The sequence below is a fragment of the Dermacentor albipictus genome, chromosome 2 (genome assembly GCF_038994185.2).
Source record: "Dermacentor albipictus isolate Rhodes 1998 colony chromosome 2, USDA_Dalb.pri_finalv2, whole genome shotgun sequence".
Taxonomy (NCBI): Eukaryota; Metazoa; Arthropoda; class Arachnida; order Ixodida; family Ixodidae; genus Dermacentor; species Dermacentor albipictus.
Window position 1 is genome coordinate 29,066,297 of NC_091822.1, and position 22,524 is coordinate 29,088,820.

Below are 22,524 nucleotides of genomic sequence, written 5' to 3' on the forward strand. Positions count from 1 at the left end.
CTTGACAGTCATGGGACCAGCTCTGCTTCTAAGTTCGGTGACGCACTAGGTTTTAGCGTGGGTTAAAGATAAAGCTCAAGGCCTTATTTTGTATGCGCTCACATTTTAACGTGATATGTTGAGTGTACGGCTCCCACACCTGACTTGCATAAGTCAGTACAGGAAGTGCAGTCATTTCGTAAGCCATTGTTCTTACCTCAGGGATAGCGTCGTGAAGCTTTCGTAGCAATAACCAAAGTTTACGCATGGCCTTATTACAAACGTTGTCAACATGCAGCGACAAAAACAAATCATGCGTTAGATGAATCCCTAAAAGGTGCTTAAATTCCCTACCCTCCGTTCATTCTGATGCGTTTATGATCAAGGGGAAAATAAGCAGACCTTTTTCTTTTTACGCGTCATACGCATATAAACAGTTTTTGATGCCTTCAGCTCCATTTTCCACTCGTCACACCAGAGGCGGGCTTTTCGTAAATGGTCGTTAAGTTCCTGTTCTTCATAGAGTGCGTATTCTAGCACACACCATAGTGTCGTCTGCATAATGTTTGATGCCTGTTTGAGGTGAAAAAGCTGCAGCCATATCGCTAATATAAATGGCCAAAAATAAGAGTACCTATAACAATCCCTTGCGGCACACCGGATCGAACAGATTTATTGGTACAGCAAGTAAAACTTAATAACAAAATTGTTCCCTTCCTGACACATGTATATTGTTACCTTGCATAAGTCACATATAAATATGTATTTATAATATTTACAAGAAAGACTATGATGCATAAACAAGATGACTGCCCAGAGCAATTTCCCCTCGATCTACCGTCAAATCTTCTGATTGGCGCCGCTCTTGGTTGCGCCGTAACATAACCCTGGCCTGTAAAGGCGCCGTCTCGGCGCCAACTATAAGGGAAGTGAACTCGCGGCAAAGTAAGGCTGCAGCCGGGACACATGCACAACGTCCATGGGGACATGCGGCTGTAGTGGGGCGATCTCGCAGTTCACATCGCCAAGATGACGCAATATTGTGTAGGACCCTGTGTAGCGTGGCAGCAGTTCTTCAGACAAGCTGACGCGGCGACATGGTTTCCACAGGGAGACAATGGAGCCATGAGAAAATCGAACGTCTCGATGTCAGCTGTCGTACCAGATCTGCGCGGTCTGAGACTCAGGCAGCTGGGAGCCGGCAATCTGCCATCCCGTGTGAGCGCGGCCGAATGCGTCTTGAGCATTTCCAGTGGGAACGTTAGTGAGGAAACAGTGAGTCAAAGGACAAAGAAGAAGGGTGGTGGCCGAACAGATGGTAAAAGGATGAAAAGTGAGCGGTCTCATGACGGGACAAATAATAAGCGAATGTTATGAAGGGCAACGTGTTGTCACAACCACTGTTTTCGTCAGAAACATACATAGACAGCATTTCTGTCAACGGGCGATTCATCGAGTCCGTCAGTCCGTTTGTCTCCGGGTGGTAGGCGGTGGAAAGCTTGTACTCAGCAGAACAGGAGCGAAGTAGGTCTTCAACTACACTGTAAAAAAAATTTGCCTTACTTTACAGAAAATTTGCTGGTAATTTGTGACCGAACACTCTTCCGTAAATTAAGAACGGTCATTTCCGTAGTACGGACAACTGTAAAAACAGAGACCGTAATACAAGATACGAGTGCTTCTGTATCTAGAAAGCGGAAGACTCTGTATTCTGAATCTGTACTATAACCGTTAAAAAACAGGTGCTTGCCGTATTCAGAAAACGAAAGACTCCGTATACTAAATCTGTACTATATCCGTTAAAGTACAGGTCCTTCCCGTATTTCATCTTGCAGAGCATATCCATTCGAAGAATGTGCCATCGGGCACAAAATTGCCCAGGACGTGCGAGAGTCGACCGAATTTCATTGGTGTGCTATTTGCTGGGATCAGCCGTGCCACCATCTGCGTTCGGAATGTGCATACGTGACCCACTGTTTTCAGCGGTCTTGAGCAGAAATGCAATTTGGTCAACGCTCACACTTCCAGGGTACTTTTGTCCACGATAGTACATCTCCTTTAATGCAAATGTCATGAAGGCAGCTCATAGTCAAAGCAGCAGGTCTTGCCTGTCTTGCCAACATTGCCTGTCTTGCCAAATTGTCTTGCCAACACACTGACATGGCTACAGAGATAAAACACTTTGCACTTGGTGATATGAATGCACTGCATAGCATATATACAAAAAGGTGCAACATTTCAGTCCTCAAGTTCTTAGATCACAGAAGCAACTTTATTTTCTTCAATCACTCGTCTTGCACTTCTTCCTGGTGAAAGTTGTTCTTGACTCCAAACACTTGCAAGGATAAACTTGCTGCTGTTAGGAGAAACAAATAGTATTCGTGAATATCCATCCTAAAGAAAGCGGCAAAAAAGTTTAATCACAGAACACGACAAAGCAGTAACTTCTGTGTTAGAAAAACATGTAAGTAGATCAACATTGTTGGCACAAGGGATGTTGCTGTAGCCAACATTTCGACATAGGTGCTTGTCATTAGGGTAGCAAATGTTTTCCTTGGCTGTGTTGTGGGATTGTGCATATCTCACTGGCCCCTAGCCACATTGGGGGAGAAGTAACTGGTGCATATAATAGGTCAAGAGAAGCCAAAGTGTTAAAATAAAGGAAGGAAGGGTGTGCTTAGCAGTGGTGATTGTGATGGAGCGGGTATGAGCAATGCTGTCAGTACTTGCCAAGAGTAGGGGTGACCAAAACAGAAAACGATGTACACATGTATGCAGTCATTAATCCAGTAGAACCAATCTTCCCAGAAGACAAAATAGGTATCAAGATAAACAGTTTGCACTTTTGGAAAAGGAAAACGAAGAATTAAGGAAAATAAATTTTGTATCGAGATGCATCTGGTTAAGATCACTGCAAATGGCTAATGAAGGCACATTATGAACAGGGTTCGTACACAATATTTGGCTGAAAATTCAAGGACATTTCAAGGATTTCAAGGATGCAAAAAGGCAGAATTCAAGGAGTGTTAGCGTAATTTTATTTCCTCACATGACTTAGGAAAGGAGCCCTATTTTCGCATTAATTTCTCTTTCAAGAGCTGTTATCTCCGCTTCTTGGCTGTTCGGCGGAAACTGTTGGCCTTGACAAGACAAGTCAGGTCATATTTTGCTTCGGCGTCTTCCGAAAAGCGATCCGCTGACTCCTGCAAGCACTTAAAAGTTTTTTTGAGCTTTGTCTTCTTCTCTTGCATGCTCTGCAGCTCTAGCTCGAGTTCTTTTCTCTTCAAGGTTACCTGCTGTGCTACAGCTTGCTTCTTCTGTTCGTCCATGTATAACGCATACCTATGCCTGGCTTGGCGCACTGATGACTTCAGTTCTTTCGACAGCGGAACGTTAAGCAGCCCACCGTGGGTTTTCACGGCCTCGCAGATGACTCGTTGTGAGATATACGAGAGCTCTGCCATATTTTCGACCGCGATCTGCTTGTTTACACTGAAACCTCTTTCTGCTGACGCCTGCCCATGGCTAAGCAAGAGAAGGACCTTCAGTACTTCCCATAACATCGAGAACGCCGGGTCATGCTTCAAAAGGCGCACGAAGAGAACGTCAAGGCGTTCCTGGTCTCTTTCATAGTTTTGCAGTTCATGCCATTTTTCTTGGCAGAACTGAATGTACTGCGCACACACAATATCGCTCTTGTGCTCAGAAAGAAGCTTGCTGTCAATTAAACAGTTAAGAACAACTTTCAGCTTTCCAAGGCACATTTCTGTCTTTGACATCGCTCTGGGGTCAAAACATGACAACCCTCGAACCAGAGGGTACCTAATAGGACTTCTCTCTATGATTTTCAGGATCATGTCACACAATGAACTTCCGACACTCACCCCTAAATTCAAGAACACACTTGGTACTCGCTTTTCCGGTTTTTAAGGTCTTCTCAGCCACTCGTCCAACGTCCACCTTCTCAAGTGACGTGTAATTGGCAGTATCATGAACATCAATTCGCAGCAGTTTCGTGATGCTCGTGGCCTCTGTCAACACCGAGCGCTTCATGAACCTTGCAAGGAGGCTCCTCAAGAGAGTTTCAAGCTCTTTCGCCAAAAAAAAAAAATGTCTTTGGAGAATCACTCTGAAAAACAGTCAAGAAAGGCTGCACAACCATTGCAACGTTTAGGGAAACGTTCAGTTTCGCAAGTGCAAGCTGGTCCTTTAGAAAATCACTGACGTTCTCATACGCTCTACATTTCGGCAAGGGTAGCCTATGGTCGCTCACTGCTTCGGTGTATAGTGCCTCAAATGCTCCCATATAGCCAGGGCTCTCTCCAGTACTGGCACGTTCTCGAACCAACGGTGGGGTACGAAAGGAAGTGGAAAGAGCTTGCTCCTTGTTTCTTCAACAGCCGGTGCATCATGGAAAAGTGAGAATGAGCTCGACAGAAAGGTGTGAACTGGCCAGCTCGTCACATGCATTCCTGCTTTGTAAGCATTATGCACTGTGTGCAAGCGACATGAGCCAATATCCAAGCACTGAACTTGAAAGTCATTCTTCATGTGCTGCTGTAACTTGTTGAAAAGACTCCAGTTGACATTCGGACCGTCCATCGAGAGCTGCACAATCCTGCTCAGGGGCAAGGACGCGAGTGTTTCCGCCAACTTCTGCATAAGGTCGTCCACTGTGCTGTGACCCATGAATGTCGAAGTAAGGTATCTGGTTGTCATCTCACAGTTGTTCCACAATCTGACGTGAACATCAAGTTGTTTTCTTTGCAGGTATTCATTCAAGGTTTCGTCAAAAAGCACAACAAAATTGTCAGACTTCTCCATCATTTGTTGTACCTGCGAAGTGAAAAATGGGCGCAGACCGTGGCACGCGACGTACGCGCATTTTTTCTCAGAGCAAGTGAAGCTTCTCGCGACCTCGCTATCCGGAAACATCTTTTGGAATATCTGGGAAATGGATCCACTGGAGCTGTAGAAGTAGTGTGACGACACAACTTTTATCGTCCACAAAATCTCGGCTTCGATCACGGAATCATGCTTTCTGCAGTATTCGTCGCAGCCCGAGATGAAGTTGCCGTGGTTTCACGCTTACATGGAGCCGCGGACGTCAGATTTCCCGCTTGCACGAAACTTGCGACGGATGAGCAGCCCTCACCTGCTGTAGTTTTGGATCGGTGCTTCGCGCCTTTCTGGTGGCTCTTCAAGGCAGATTTCCCCATCGTTGCAATGTCGACCGTCTTCTGACATATTGCGCACTTTGCTCGATAAGGATCGCTTGGTTCCGGTCTCACCCAGTGACCGTAGTCCGTATGTTGCAGCTACGCAGGCTGAAACTTGCACTTCCCGCCTGGCATCTTGTCAAAGCAAACACACAACGCCAACGCAAACTTCACTGAAATGGCGCGCACGAGGCCGAGAGACGGTCTAACTATAGTGCATAAAAGAGCACTCACTAGTGCAGCGAGCGCGGGTGTCGCGGTAGCACCGAGAGTGATGCCTTCCGCCGCCAGCCGCTTGGTGCGCTGCACTACGAGACTGTGCCGGACCATGCTGAGGCATGGGCGGACTTCAGGCGAGACACGACGCGAGCCTCCCCATTTGCCCGGCGATCTGCCTCTGTTATGTTCTTGTCTCCATCCGCGATACATTCGGGGTCTGCGGACGCGCTGGGTAATGAGAGGAGCCGTTTCATTCCACGTCTCTGTCTGGGAAATCGCAGTTTCGCGGCCTGTTTAAGGTTTCTTTAGACAGACGAGCGCACACATAGACGCAACACACCCACTCACAAGAAGAAAAGACTGCAACGAAAGGGGCAGCAAGGCGCGAACTGAACTACGCATTGCAATCAACGCATCGCAAACGAACGCGAGCCGAACTCCCCACGGTTTAGCATGGTGGCGACAGGCATAGCCGTCTGGTGGACCACGGCGGCAGGCATCACTGCCCGTGCCAACGTCGCCCGTTGCAGATGCTCGGTGAACGGTACACTAGAGTATATTCTAGGCACTATAACCGACCGAGCGAAATGCCTCGCATTGCATTGGATTTGATTTCCAATCCATATTAGTTGCCAGACGACGCAGGGGCTGCGGGATTTAAAACCGAGACTTCTTGATGTTGCCCTTTAGTCAACACAGCTTGTTTTCATGGGCATTCGTAAGCGAAAGGGCCTTTAAAATGAGCTTGACTTGCGGAGGTACGTCGTTAATTTTCTCTATCGGAACAAATCCCACGGGATTTTCAAGGATTACAAGGAGCTCACGGGTATTCAAGTAGTTTCAAGGGCCCTTGAACTTATACTGTCAATATCAAGGATATTCAAGGGTTTCAAGGGGCTGTGCGAACCCTGATATGAATATATATTTTGTTGAAAGCCGATGAAGAAAATATATATTAACCAAATATTAAAAAATAGGGACATTAAAATTAAACTGGATATGACCATAAAACAGTAAAGAACAGCCTGTGGAAAAAAATGGGATGGATAATATAACCAGGTGCAAGATTGCAAAACGTCGAGTGCTGTTTATATTCATGCTGCTGTTGACGGCTTCAAGTTTCTGTCTTCCTGTGGAACCTTTGTCCTACTTGAACAAGAAAATGGGTAATTTTTTAAACAAGCCAGTTCAAATGCAGTTCAAAGCTTCAGCGGTGTTATAATGAAAGAAAATATTATGGTCAGTTCTCCGGCTCATCTTCAAACTTATTGTGCGCAACAAACAGGGACGAAGAATAGAAGAAACACAATGTTAAGCGCTCGTCCTTGTGTTTCTTCTATTCTTCGTCCCTGTTTGTTACGCACTATAAGTTTCAAGATGAATTTGTTCCAACTAGGCTGACTCGCAGTCTTGCTTCAGTTCTCCTGGGTGTGCTTTCATTCACCAGTTATTTCCACCGGTGTAAGTTCAAAATTTAATGGTCTAAATAGACCTTAGCTCCTGGCAAACCATTAGCTGGTCTTTTTTCAACACAGATGCCTGCACATTATATGTGTTGGCAGGAGTGCTAGCGAACTACATTATACTTGTTGCCACAACCAAAGTGAAACTTGGTAACAGTGATTGAAAAAAAAAAAACCAGCATTCCACAATACTGATTTAAGTCGTCTGGAAAAGTTGCTTAAGTTAACGTACACCCCCTACTCCACCAGACAATTATTCACCACACTGACTCTCATGGTGTCAACCATGCTATTACAACACTAGGCATCAAGTGAGGAGAATTAGGGGATAAGAGGGCACAATGCTTTTTGTTAGAACATCAAATGTGCTTTACATAAATGCTACATTCCAACTAACAAAGGAGCAACCGGTTTGTGAGATAGTGACCAATGCATACGAAAGCTAATGGCATTCTGTGCAGCAGAATGTTGACGATGAGGTGTTATGCGCACAAGTGTACTCTTTCACACAAAATGACATCCTGCACTCAAACCTTGTGCCAATATTAGAGTTTGAAAAACACCGTAGTGGAAAGCAAAGAGTGCTAAATTTGTTGAAAATTACTAAAAATTATTCGATTATTCATTATCCTTACTGTTCGTTAAAGATTCACAGATTGTTCCCTATGGGTGCTGTAAACAGGCACCCTGCTTTTACAGTGGTAGCAACAATGATCTGTGGCACAGACAAGAATAAATGCTCATGAAGTTTATGCAAGAGTATATCCTACAAATTACACCCCATTTCACATTCCAATATGGTAGAAGAGGAAGACGAAAAAAACTACTTTCTGGTGGAGGATGCATACCCCAGAATAGAAGAAACAAGTGTACCCTAACCATTGCTGCTGCCGATGCCTGTGCACTAGCAGTTACATATAATATGGCAGTTACAATTGTTTTTCCACAAGCACTGCAAGCTGCGGCCAGTTTACCAGTACACAGCTGTAATAAATTTAGGACAAGCTAAAGCTCTATAATGGATTTATCTCATATGACACAATTGGAATGCAATATTCTGCAAATAAGTGAAGCGCAATGTGCCATCCCATACAATGAAACACCTTTGAAGAATCTGAATCACCACCTGCACTCTTAGGCAAAGTTACACCCTTTGGAGTGCCCCTTCTGCCACACAACAATAATCGTTATTTGCCTTGATGCGTTTCCTTTCTTGAAGACGCCACGCCCGCTACTTTGTTGTCGGGAATGCTATCATGCTGATAACGCGCATGCCGTTCGTTACTGGAAAGCACAGGGCTCGCAGCGTTAAAGAAAGAAAATGCATAAAGGCAGATGACAATTATCGTTGTGTGGAAGAAGGGGCACTTCAAAGGGTGTAACTCTGCCTAAGAGTGTGAGCCGTGACGAGGAAAAAGAGTGTGTTCTGTGTAAAGTAGTGCACCTGTATAACCTAAAGCTTAGGAGAATGCATTTAGTATGAGCTGGGAAGGTCCCTAATTTTAATTGCACACAGTGAAAACCTCCATGCAGTTTTGCAAAATGCAAACCCCCTACCTTTTTGTTGTTCAAACGTAATGACACGTAGTGCCATAACATGTACATTATGGGTTTCGTTCCCAAAGAATCAAAGTGAATAGCACCACCCTAAGTGTTATGTGCCTTCTTGTTAGTGTCGAATGCTGCGATCGGCAGAGAAACGGATTTCTGGAGCAATATAAAGTATTAGGTACTGTGATCTCAGTTCTTTCACTGCTGTTTAAGCATTATCAGGTCCTAAAGTAAAGAAACGAGGAATAAATAGATGCATATTTTACGCTACAACCCTCATAAGTATTTAGTAGTCTGGATTATAAAGGATTCCAGATTTACAATGCAGGACAGATTTTATTCCACTGAAAGAATGGCATCATGCCAATGATTCTGCATTTGGTGCTATATTTATTTCTATTTAGTTCAGTTGGAATGTGTGTGTATCGTCAGCAATATCGCTTGACATGTTTTATATTGACTGTTTTCTAAATTTAGGCAAATTCGTATTCGCAAATAACCTTGTATGACACCAAGAACTTGCTTAGCAGGAGTATTTCTAACATGTGCAAGATATGAGGCTCTTGAATGCATATCTCAGCCTGGGGTACACGCCGCTCCCTAATCTCATCAGCAAGTTTCTGGAACTCATCTACGAGGTTTCTTATGATGAATGTAAAGTTGCTTGAATGGGGGAAATAGGGAATTTATAACAGGTGAATTATGCAGCATAAGAATGATGTCAGCAAGAAGCAAGCATCAAGAACTATAAAATGAAGACTATAAAATGCAAGAATTATTTGGGATGATTTAAAATTCTGGCATTGGAACGAAATGTATTTCAATCTATATATAAACTCTGATTATTCACTCTACTACCACTGCCTTCATTAGAAACATTCATAATCATTATCCTATCTATGCCACATCATCCTAGCTAATATTCAAGCCTTCATAAGCTGCTTTTTTTACTGCTAATTCTCTGCGGGAAAGAGGTGTCCGTATGAAGACTATTAAGACCATATAATATACTTATTACCCGTTTTTTGATAAATGATAAGGGAAAAACTTCACACCAAAAATGCATTGAGCTTGAGCAAGTTCTGCGTTTGATGCTGTTGATTCTTTTTTTTCTTTGCCATCATTGACCCACCTGGTTAGCTAAGTAGACAGAAAAGCTGCAGCAGAAAGGTGGGGGTGCCAAACCAGACTTGTGCCCCAGGGGACCTTTTCACGGTCACTGGAGGAACTGCCTGTGGCCTCGGCATCTTCCTTGAGGGCCACGGCCATGTCTAAGAAACCTTGTCTCCACAGGCTGCACAAAGAAAGATAATTTGCTGAGCTAAGTCTTTTTCTTAAAAGAACCCATTTAAGTTGTATTCGTAGCTTTGCACCACAAAACTGACACATGACTGGCCAGTCAAGACACTTTATGTGTATTCGCAGGCTTATTCCTTGGAAAAACACTTTTATGTAGCACACAATGAGTAACAGTAACAAAAAAGTGTATCAGGAGGCTTTCATATTGCTCTACAACTTTTCATTGACACATTTCATTTAATTATTTGAGATATTTAATAACTAATTAAGAATTATGTAATTAAGCAGAATGCACAATATAATCAGAGTATCTCCAGGCGATGGCAAACATTACCTTCATTTTGTCTAGTTACATCGCATTTACATATTTCTAAATCTTGGTGCATGATAGTTAAGACACCCTGTAGATCAAAAAACAATATTAAAATTTTCATAATCATTTCTTGCGTGTTATTGGTGGCTATGGCTGCTTCAAGTTATTCTTTCAGTATGGTACAAGCAGTTTTGAAGTGAAATTGTTTTGCATCGAGGGCATGTAATCTAGGCAATCAAGCAAAAGGTCAAGTTGTGTTCACTATTCAGATGCTTAACTAAGAAGCTGCAGGAAAAGGAAACAAGACACAACACCTAATAAACAATGCAAAATTTGAAAATTTAAACTGAACAAGAAACCAGTTTTTGAAAACACAGAAAAAAAGCCAGCAGCTTACATCGAATACACCCTTGCTATGTACTCCAAGTGAAGTTGTTACCGCAATGCTTGGGCACCATATGAACGTAACAATCAACAACTTCGAGCAGAATATTAACACCACTAAATGAACTGGCCTTTGAAGATTCTTGATCTGAAATCCTCAACGACTTGTTCTGGCGTTTAATCTGTCAAGCTCAATCTGTATTCTCAAAAGCTGGCTCTCGGCCATAATTTCTCTAAACGCAACATCAGCTTAAATCTCAAGATAGGGTTGACCTGTAAATAAAGTGGATAATGCGTGGCAAACATCATGAACTCTCTTACATGTTAACCAGAGGGTTCACTCATGCAGCCATGAAATTGTGATGCAGACACGATATATTGACGCTGGTTTTGTGAAGTGTTTCATGCTTCCAAGGCTTCTTCAGTTGTGAAAGCTAAATAAGCGATGAGAATAAAAAAAGAACTTCAACATGCTCACAATATGTTGGCCATTTGCAAGCAAACAGCAGCCTTTTTGGGCACCCAGGTTGCCTGGTGCAAATCTACTATGCCACAGTACTTGCGTTACCCAGTACCAGCCACTTTAAAATGCAATGTGTTCAGAACCCTTTCCCTCTGTTTGTCTGCTTTGGAAACAGTTTAACATGTGTTCAGTAGGCGTCGAGAAAGGAAACAGAAAACACTGTGCACCACTGATTTCTAACATGTTTCGCTGGATGCAGCACACCGCACCGGATGCAGGTGAAGCCAGTGGAAATGCGATGTCATGCAGTCGCTTGTCCTGGAAGCGGGGCATATGGTGGACTAACTAGTGCGTGCGATCAGATAATATTGCTGCCGAAAAACTTTTCTTTGTGGTTTTTCACATTTTAGGAGGTCTCTACATGTCTGGTAAGCACTTTTATGACAATCTGAACCCGTATACGATAGTGTTCTCTTACATCAAGTTTTTTCTGATTTACCAGTGTTTCCATTGCACGCCATTTATGTTAGCGACACTGTAGACACTACAATGGAAAAATTCTGGACACCTCGAAACACTGCTTGGGTAGTTTATGGCACATCAGGCAGGCATGTTAGGGGAAGAAATGCTACACACCCGTGCAACAAAGTGCTGCCGCAAAGTTGTCAAGCACCAACTTCCGGGACAAGGCCAGCTTCAGTCGAGGGCGCTCGATGTGCTGTTCATCCCCTGTAGTAGAGATCAGTGGCGTGGACCCTTTTATACTGGCTGTCTTTTCTGGTCGGAACCTTGGCAACAGCTTCCACCATACTTTTTTTGAACCTGCAACATGTGCAGAGAAAGTCACATCACTGTGCGTTGATTGTATGGCTTTATTGTGCTACACATTCTATCAAATCATTAAAAAATACAGTTCACACATTTTTACTTCTGTATATAGACAGTCTAGTTGCTATGCACGCGAAACATTACCATTCCTCTGACAGAATGCAACAATAGAAGCGTACACTTTAAAGCTACACTAAAATTTAAATTGATGTGACACCATATGAGCATACAGTATGCTTACTGTATGCTTTAACCCTGTGTCAAGTAAAAGCTAATTGTCAATCATTTATGGTGTATTTCTACTTATTCTGGGTCATCAAACTGTACAATCAATGTTCCAAGTTTACACAATGTTGGCTTTTGATTGCCTATGTGATCCGTTTCCTACTTACGCATGCAGTAATCCCACTGTATTAAGGAAAAAGAGAATAGGAAATGCCGTGATAATCTTCTACATTTGATGAGGGCAGGAGCAATGACCAATAGCATGTGGTTGAAGCTACATAAATACTCAGTTTTCACACAGCTTAATTATTCAGCAAGTAATAAAGAGCTATCCTGTGTGCCTCTGCATGACCAATAAAGTCTGACTACTTGACACTGCACTAAGGCTGCCGCTTGGTACTGTTCGGCAGTTCAGCTTTAGTTTTCTGATATACAGAACTGTTTAGGTACCAGTAGTTTACTTTGCGATAAAATGGAGCTTGGAGCACTGGTCATTTGCACATAAATAATGCGACAGCAAATATAACACAAGGATAGGAATATGGGTCTCTTGGAAAAAGTGCATACACATTATGATTATAATGTGATGTGATGCCACAATGAAACAGAAAGCAACGCATAGAAGTGGACGGCGCTTCCATGCCACCAAGGTTATTGGACAGACAGTACTTCAGAAGTGCCCGCAACACAATGTGTTGGCGGACTAGTTGGTGTGAATCCATAAATACTTTGTTAAGCGCAAAACAATGGACACAAGAAAGACGACCAGCACAAGGCGCTACACTCAACTGACATCACTTTATTGCGTCGCTCCTTCATAAATAGTAGAATGTAGAAGAACATCCGCAGTGAGCACCATGTGCAGAGACCACCAACAATCAATCACAAGAGCGTACTAATGCGACGGGATCCAAAAAACCATATTGAGCACTGCACAAGGTTAAAGAAGGCACACTAATGCACTGTGACCCCAATGACTGTATGAAGAAAGCTTCCGATAACTCTCAGGCGGTGGTATCACAGCACTTTTTCAAAATCGTAGTATCACGAAACATGGCTTTGCACTTCCATATTTTACAATGTTGAGCCAAATGGGAACCTGTGCCTGTTGGTATGGATCGCTTAGGTTCGCAATGTTTCGTGATGCTACGATTTTGAAAAAAGAGCCGTGATACCACTGCCAGAGAGTTATCGGAAGTTTTCTTGATACAGTCATTGGGGTCACAGTGCATTAGTGTGCTTTCTTTAACCTTGTAAAGTGCTCAATATGGTTTTTTTGGATTCTGTAGAATGAGTGTGCTTTTTTGATCAGATGTTGGTGGTTCCTGCACATGGTGTTCACAGCAAATGTTCTTCTAGATTCTGCTGTCTACAAAGGAGGGACGCAATAAAGTGATGTCAGTTGAGAGTAGCGCCTTGTTCTGTCGTCTTTCTTGTGTCCGTTGTTTTGTGCTAAAAAAGCAATGATGTATTCCTTGTGTGTTTGAAGACAGCTCCACAGGCAGTAGCGTATCCAGTATTGCTGCCCAGTGGCTTAGCTCGCCGCAGTTTGAAGTGCCACAAAACATAAGGAGAGAAACCTGCATTATAGTCTTGTTGCAAACAAGAATATAACGTGAAGTGCATTCTGAGGCCAGAAACTATAAAAAAAAATGTCATGATGCACCGCTGTGCCAGGTTTTATAGCAAAGTCGTTTTATAGTTTATAAAACTATAAAAAGTTTATAAACTTTTAAACTTATAAACATAAACTTATAAAGTTTATGAACTTTATAAACTACTATAAAACTATAAAAGTTTTATAGTAGTTTTATAGTTTATAGTTTTATAGCAAACATTTAGTGTAAATATGACACTATGATGGTGCACAATGGTAGTAATCTGTAATAATATAAAAGGTGCCTTAATGTTACAACAAAAGCTGACAATACTTAATAATAGCCCTGTAAAATTTAGCATGCAGGCGCACCGCTTGGTTAAACAATAGTGATGTATTGTCTATGTACACAAGTATTACCCACGCATTTCTGCCATTGTCTAAATGGCATAAATGAATGGGTAATACTTGTATACATAGATATTACATCTCTATTGTTTAACCAAATGGGTAAACTATGTCTGCCTGACACAAGACTAGAATTAAACCATAAATTATATATAGTCACCCTAACAGTAACACCTCATTTGAACTTCACAGTAAGTAGACGCCTGTTGATACCAGCCTCCCCCAATGCTAAACTGTGCTGCATGCTCTACAGAGAAATTATAGTGGTATCACTCAACTCTGAAGCAATTCAGGACTGCAGCACTGTAGAAGACATCTACAAATGTCCCATTTCATGTATAACAGCCTGAATTGCTTGCACATCTTACCAAGTGCAAATTAAAATTTCTTTTTGTTTAGCATGTTTGCCTGCTAGACCACAATCCAATGTCATCAATATATTAACATATTACCTCAAAGAACCTAATTTGGCTTATAGATTAACACCTTTGCATACTGCCACAGCTGCACTCTGTCACATGCGTTGCAATCATAAAGGAGTGCTGGTCCACCAGCACTCCAATGTCACTAACAGTGATCCACCTACACAGCTAAGTAAACGGTCATGATTCAGGTGGCAAATAGCTATGAGAAAAAAAAAATCCACTCACCTTGAGAGCTATAATACTGCAATAACTTGAGAGAGATGGACCCATTGCAGGCAGCAGACCTCTTCTCAGCTCCAGCACAACAGCAACTTGCCTTTCAGTAAAAGAAAAGGATTGATTAGTAATGATAAGTTACCTTGTTTTTGCTGAGTATCAATACAATCTGACTTTCATGCATATCCACTCTCCGCTTTAGTAATACAACTGAATTATTCGTCAAATAAAAGAGTCTATGATGATACCATTCGCTTCTCTTGTATGTCCAAATTTTTTCGCACTGATACCCCGTTTACTGCTTGCTTAGTGGCACGAATGCCTTGACTGCCCAGACATCATTCGAAGGAACACGTCTTGCTGCACCGCAAACGGTGCAGCAAGACGTTTTTTTCTGGTCACAATTAAAACGTGCACCCAAGCAAGAAAGTAACGATCACAGGTAGTGAGCGACTGCTATTGCCTCGAACGTTTATTTCCGTATTTTAACAGAAGTTCTTGTATCGGATACAGTATGCTCTCAAGCCAATACAAGCGTCAATACAAGAGCTCAACTGAACGCAGTTTTATTCTACGCTTTTAACGCGAGTGAACAAAAGGTTAGAAGTACCTCACGGAAATTGCGATCGAGGCAATCGCGCTACGACTGGAATCGATCTGAAAAGATAGGTTGATCCCTTTTCCCATTCATGCGTGAATTTTGCCCTAAGACGTTGCATAGTGGTCTTTTGAAACAATATTTCTGTTCGCGACACCGGCTTACCACACATCATTTTAACACCTACGTTATGCAAACCAAATAAGATTAAAATGGGCTTACCTCATGAGCAAGTTACGAGCGCGCGTAGACTGTTGAACACCCGTTGAGAGCAAGCAGGCTATCCGTGTCCAAGCGCATACGTGCTCCCAAACACAGGACAACTTCTTCGATGCCGCAGCGAGCAGAGTTTTGTACACGAAGTGAAAGACATCCAGCGCAAATATCTCCGCGCGATGACGGCAAATAACGAGCGCACAAGCGTACACAACACAGCAACAAATTCGGAACTTTGCCAATTCGAACGTGCCGAGACCCAAGCAGCGTAACCATCCATCGTTTCTGTTCTTCGCTCCCGATGCGTCAATCTCTCTTCCTTGGGGTCTTGCTCCACCCTTGAGTACAAATCAAGAGATATTTACGGCGAATTAACAACGTTTACAACACGACTCGAAAAATGCCGGCTGACTACACATGTGCTGTCCGTCTGCCACTCCTAACGGACGCGCAGCGCGAGCTGCCCCCTGGTGCCGCACTATGAGCGCGGAGAACCGAACAGAATCGGTTTCGTTTTCGCATTTGTGCTCTAGTTACTGGAACTGCAATATAATTGCTTGACAATTAATTGAATTCTAAAAGAGGAGAACGCTTTCTCTCCCACAAGTTAGTGCGTTTTATACAAAGGGAGAGAGAATTCAAAAGGCAGAAAGGCAGGGAGGTCAACCAAAGCATTCGCTACTGGCGATAGCAAACCCCTGTGCTACAATGAAGTGCAAAGCAGTGCACTGCGATGCGTCCATAAGCTCGAGTACAGTGATAATTTGGGCGGGTTGGTGCATGTAATGAACGGGTAAATAATGAGTTGTGTCATAACATTACCCATGCAAAAAGCACGTGGAACTAATGGTGTTGCATTCTAGGTCAAAAAGAAATAAAGCTTGAATCGTTACATCTTGACACTGGGCATTCTTTCTTTCCGAAATATTTTTTTCTTCTTTTTGACAGTATACACAGTACTAGCACGGTAATAGGTCCTTCATCTTCAGTCACCTTCCAGTAGTTTACATACATGTCGGTGCATGTTCGCGTTCTTTATTCTACCGTACAAGAACGAGCGCGCTTACCGGTCTTGTTTCAAGATGAAGCGCCAAATGTTTGCGATTACATCTTACCGCAAGAATTAACACATGAACAGTGAAGATTATGCGTAATCGATTTGTCTCAATGAATGGGCAGTTATTGTCAGAGACGAGATATTTTGTAAATATCATGGGAATGAGTTCAACCAACTACATTGCAGTTCAGCAGTGCCCTTTGACACTTGGGTTAATTGCTTGCCGCATTCGAAAATTTCCTCCGACCGTTGTACTTGGATCTATAGGCCACCAGTCCCCTTCGAGACCATTTATTGCCAAATGTAAACGCAGTTACGGTCATTATACCACTCCCTGCGTTTCGGTACTGATTTAGAGTGCGCACAATTTTTGGCGTATAGAGCACCAATGTCATTCCCAGTGCACCAGCACCTGAGTGCCGCAAGCTTGTTTACGTATGCACGTATGTCCCCGGCTCTTCATTCACTTAAACATATATGCTGCGTTATTAACTACAAAACGCTTAATTTAAGAATATTGCGAGAACACGCATATATTTGCGCATATGATCAGCGTTACTAAGCCCATATGCGCGGCGAACTGCGACCGGAATAGAAGATGCGTATATATATTTATACGATCTGTTATTGCAGCTTTTGGTAGAAGGCTAGCTCTCATATTTTGTACGCAACTTCATAATGCGTACAGTTTGCGTGTTCAATAAAATATTGTTAGCTGAAACTTTATGAGTACGAGCGCTCATTCAGACAGCTTAAATTTTCTCACAATATACGCATGTTCACATAACAAAAATACGGAATTCTCTCTGTTTCGTCCAAAACAGTGTATAGCCGTTATATGATTACAGTGAAAATGTCCGTAAAGCTGAATACGGAGAGCACTTTCCGTATATTAACGGCAGATTTTGCCGTATTTTTGAAATAGGACATACTTTCCGTATTTTTATCTGCAGTTCTCCGTATAATGACAGAAATCCCCCGTAAAATTACGGAAATTTTTTACAGTGTACTCAATACAAGAAGGTGCGGCTGCGATCAGTGAAGGAGCTGCCAGGGTGCGCCGTGATAGAGGATGACGTCATGAAAAAGGAAATCTGCCAGCTCAATTGCACAGCGTGCAGGCAAAGCTCACGCGATGGCATACCGGGTTGCGTAATGAGTCGGAACAACGACCCGTTTATTGCCAGATTTCAACATCGGAAAAGGGCCGAGAATATTGAGACATAGGCGAAAGAATGGTTCTGAGGGCACATGAGTAGGGTGAATGAGTCCAGCGGCAGTACAGTAGGTTTATTGCGGCGGTGACAGAGCGCATAGGCTGCAACGTAGTGGTTCACACAGCGGTACAGGCATGGCCAGTAGAAGCAGCGCCGCATGCAGTCGTAAGTACGCGAACTTCCAAGGTGGCCTGCAGTAGGAGCGTCATGCAACTGCTCAAGAACCAATGTCCAGAGATGGCGTCCTACAACGAGTAAAAGTCTGGTCCTCCAGGGCGTAAGCTGCGACAGTAGAGAACCTTGTCGCGGAGCACAAACATGGGTGACGTGAGCTACGAATGACGAGAATTGAGATGATCGATGAGAACACGTAAGCAGTCCTCACGCCGTTGCTCAGTGCGCATGTCTTGCAGATCAGCAATGACCAGGACGCAAGAGTAAGTGTCATGCACTTCATATTCAGAGGGTCGACAGGATGACGAGAGAGGCTGTCGGCGTCCTTGTGCAACCGGGCGGGTTTGTATAAAACGGCAAATTAATATTCTTCGCGCGGTAGCGCCTATCTACCCAATCGTCCAGTGGGGTCTTTAAGTGAGGAGAGCTAGGACAATACGCGGTGACCGGTAACCACGGAAAATGTACGGCTGTACAAGTAGGGGCGGAATTTGACAAATACCTGGCATAACGCCAGGCATTCCCGCTCGGTAATTGAAAAATTCATTTCAGCAGCTAACAGGAGGCGGCTGCCGTATGCAGTTACGCGCTCTGCGTTACGCGTTCATTCAAAAGTACAGCCCCAATTCCATGGCCACTGGCATTTGTGTGAAGTTCTGTGGTGGCAGAAGGCTCATTATGATCCAACAATGGGGCAGCCGTAGGAGGGCGAAGAAGGCTTTGCTTTGAGAAAGGCCCCATGTGAAAGTAATGTCCATCTAAAGTAAGTCGGTGAGTGGGCGAGCAGTTTCGATAAAACTGTTGATAAGACGACGGAAATACGAGCACAGCCCAACAAAGCTACATATGTGTCCGGCGGAAGACAAATCGGGAAAGTTCTGAACAGCGCGAATCTTCTTAGGGTCGGGTTGAGCGCCAGCGGCACTGACGAGAAAGCCAAGAACGGTAATTTGGCGACGTCCAAAGCGGCACCTGTATAAGTTCCAATTGCAGGCTGGCGCGTCGACAAATAGCATGAATAGCCGATAGACGCGTTAGATGGCTCGTGAAAGTTGGTGAAAAGAATATGACGTTGTCTAGATAATGTAGACATGTGGGCCGTTTAAAGCCACGAAGTAAGGCGTCCATCACTCTTTTAAAGGTTACCGGGGAATTACAAAGGCAGAACAGCATAACCTTCAATTGGTAGAGGCCTTCAGGTGTTAATAAGGCAGTTTTCTTACAGGCCCATGGCATCTGCCGAGATTTGCCAATAGCCTGATCGGACGTCTACCGATGAGAAGCACGTGGCGCCGTGCAAACAGTCCAAGGCCTCATCAATACGCCGCAGGCGGTAGACGTCTTTGCGTGGGATTTTGTTGAGCTGTCTGTAATCCACACAAAAGCGCAAACTGCCATCCTTCTTGACAAGGAATACAGGGGACTCCCAAAGACTGCAAGATGACTCGATAACGCCTTTAGTTAACATGTTATCAACTTATCGTAGTATCACTCGTCATTCAGCATGTGTAACACAGTACGGCCCATGGCGTAGCGGATGGGCGTCTCCCGTGTAAATACAATGGGTGACCACCGGTGTCTTGGCTAAAGGGCGGCCGGCAAGGTCCGAAATGTCGCGGTAAGTTTTCAAGAGACGACGGTGGTCAGCAGCTTGTGCCGGAAGGAGATCACGTGTAATCATCTTGCTAAGTTCGTCTGTGAGAGTCGGTGAATCGGAGGTCCCTGTAGAGGGCGACGAAATTTTGGCGTCAAGAGCCGATATCTCGCAATCGCTCCCAGGTGATATATCGCCAGAAGATGTGCCTCTCGGAATAATCTGAGTTGAGCAGTTAAAATTAAGGAGAGGGTGAAGCCAGATTGCCTGTAACAGTGGGCACCGGCATGAGAAACGGCCAAATTTCTTTCAAGTAGTATGTCAGCGATGGGCCATAATACATAGATTCCGTCAGGAACAGATGGAGCGACAGTAGAGTGACGTACGTAGTGGCTTGAGGCACCAGGCGAATGCCTTCAGGAGAGCATAACCTTAGATGTGTGAGTGGTGGACTGTAGCAGCCATGGGGCAGTTAAAGCTGCATGGCACTTGACGCGTAATCAAAAAGGGCTGAATGGGCCAACAAAAAGTCCAAGCCGAGCATAGCGTCGTAAGGGCGTTGTTCCAAAGCGGCAAAGAAAACAGACGCCAGGCGCCCCACAATGTCAGTGCGAGCGGTGCAAATACCAAGCATGGTAGGTGTTCTGTCGGCGCCGCGGCGGGTGCGTGTATGCGACATCATCACACGATGATGTCGCTTCGGTATTCAGTAGTTGCTAGGACTGATGTGTGAAGCACCGGCATTTCGTGTTTCCAGATGGCATTCTGTAATGACGGCGTCAACAATCATAACATTCATGGACACAACTAAGTTGAAGGCATCGTCGGCATTGCCTTTAAGGACGTGGGCAACTTTGTCAGCCTCGGCCATGTTTTCATAGGCTTTCCGGCAGAGAGCTAAAACGTCTTGTATGTAGGCCACATGTGGTCTCCATCGACGTCTGCGTACTCAAGATATGCGCTTACATTATAGGCTAGCCATCTTTATCTCCATGAAAACAAATGCCAGTGAGGTAACGAAGAGAGAGAGTAGGGTCGTTATACGTAACAACATACTTGCTGTTGTATGTTTATTTCTTCTTAGTTATTTTAAATGTGCCGGCCACGCATTGGTGAGTCCACCGTTGTGCGTTTGTGTCATTGCATGGAAATGATAATCTTCATCAGCACTTCGCAATCACTTCAAAGTGGCATAAAAGAACCTCGTAGACGCATCTGCTTCTTGCCTAGTCCTCCGTCTATGTGCCATAGTATGGAGATCGTCATCGTCAAAATTGACAAGCGCACACGCTTCTTGGCCGATCTGCCGTTGTGTATCAGTGCCAAAGCATGGAAATCATTCTCATCATCAGCACATGCCAATCATCTCAAAGAGCTAGTGGCATTGGTGCGATAGGTGCCACCAGCTTCTTCTCCACACCCCCGTCTGTGTGTCGTAGCATGAAAATCATCATCGTCAAGACGAAGAATAATGGTTGTGTGGCAAATATATCCCCTAAATGGTGTATATTTGTTGCGCAGTGTACCCATGTGCGCGCTCAACATACGGCATTGTTGTGATCAGCCGTTCGATCCTCCCGCCGAGCCAGGGAATTCAAGCTGGAGCTGAGCCTGCTGAGCGGCCAAGGCCTCTTCAAGAGACACCGACGAGCTACCCACTTTCAAGCCCTCTACCTGGCGGCGGCCGGTCTGTTGTGATAGGCCGCTCACCCCGAAACGACCTCCGGTCACGGCTCACGCGATTATGGGGAACGGGCCGACGGCCTCGTCAAAATAGCCCTCAAAACGGATGATTTATCGCCAGCGCGGGAGCACCATGGTTAGGAGTGGTTTGGGCAATTAGCAAGGATACGACCACCACTTGTGAGCCGCACAACTTGGCACGTCCAGGCCGCAGTCGCAGTCAGTCAGTGCAATGATACGGTCCATAACCTGTCAGCCGGCCTAATTGGCATGACTACGCCGGGGACGGAGTCTGTGTAGGATCGGAGTCAGCGCACGTACCTTCCCCATTCCGCTGTTTGAGCCCAGAGATGCGCCTGCGTTTCCGACAAAGCTTGCTTCGGGGGGAAAGGGCAACCGACCTCCGCATTGGTGTCACTCATGTCATCGGTCTCCTGACGTCGCATTAGGGGAAGTGACTGAACAATGGCCGCGCTGGGCATAAAAGGAGCAACGACGGCGGGAGTGATCGGCTGCTACAACTTCATCGTAAACTTTTTGTGTATTACCTTGAACTTTCTTGTATATATATAGATATAAACGTGTTGGTCAAACGTCCTGAATACAGGGCCCAGCCTCCCGTTCCCTTACTCCTCCACGAGCAAAGTAATTTCCACATGATCGAACCCCAGTCACAACAGCATGTCATACAGCATCCCGTTTCCTTAGGTACGTTGACGCTGCACTGTTAACGTGCCGCTAGTTACGCCCAGCCCACCGCGTTTTTCCACGCGCCACCTCCCTCATGCAGTAAAGTGTTCTCTTTTTTCTGCAAAGATAATTTTGCTGTTCGTTGCGTTAAGAACATTGTTAGCAAGACTTTTGTTATGCTGCCTGTGGGTACTTTGAACGTGTAGCATAGAATTTGAGCCACGACACACGTTTAAAGTACAGCTATCAGTTTGTTTTTGCACCCATTTTTCCGGAAGAGCATTTGCATTATTTCCAACGCTTAATTTTCCAAAAGGCACTCGCCGTATACTTCGGTTAAAAGCACGTAACTTGCTATATATGGCTTACCCGCACCATCCCACGAAAGTTTCGTTTGGCGCGGCTCGAGCAGTGTAATGCGCATTTGGGATAGTGTTGTGAAGGATGTTTTCCTGACTACACGCTGCATGCGCCTGACTTGGTTCGCAAGGCCCACGTTTATTTCACGCGTAGTCTGTCAGTGCAAGAAACCCTCTGCTTGTAGTTTGTGTACTTATTAAACGTGTGATCCAGTGTGTTCTCTGTGCAATTGCCTGTGCAGACAAGAAATAAGTTACTTTTTTTTGGAACCACTGCTTCCTATTGTGTGCAGATGAGAAAAGCGGCTCAGAAACGGTAAAAGAATTGCAATAAAGAGAGCTCTGAT

The 22,524-nt window shown here is 44.3% G+C and overlaps 1 long non-coding RNA gene across 1 annotated transcript; it reads right to left on the reverse strand.

Annotated features, from left to right (window-relative positions):
- Positions 1 to 2,205: 2,205 nt before the first annotated feature.
- LOC139055354 (uncharacterized) lies at positions 2,206 to 15,801 on the reverse strand. The gene is made up of 5 exons (XR_011511699.1): positions 15,410 to 15,801; positions 14,599 to 14,689; positions 11,527 to 11,712; positions 9,564 to 9,725; positions 2,206 to 2,335 (listed from the first exon to the last, which is right to left on the reverse strand). It is a non-coding gene; the product is annotated as an uncharacterized lncRNA (long non-coding RNA).
- Between the last annotated feature and the right edge of the window lie 6,723 nt (positions 15,802 to 22,524).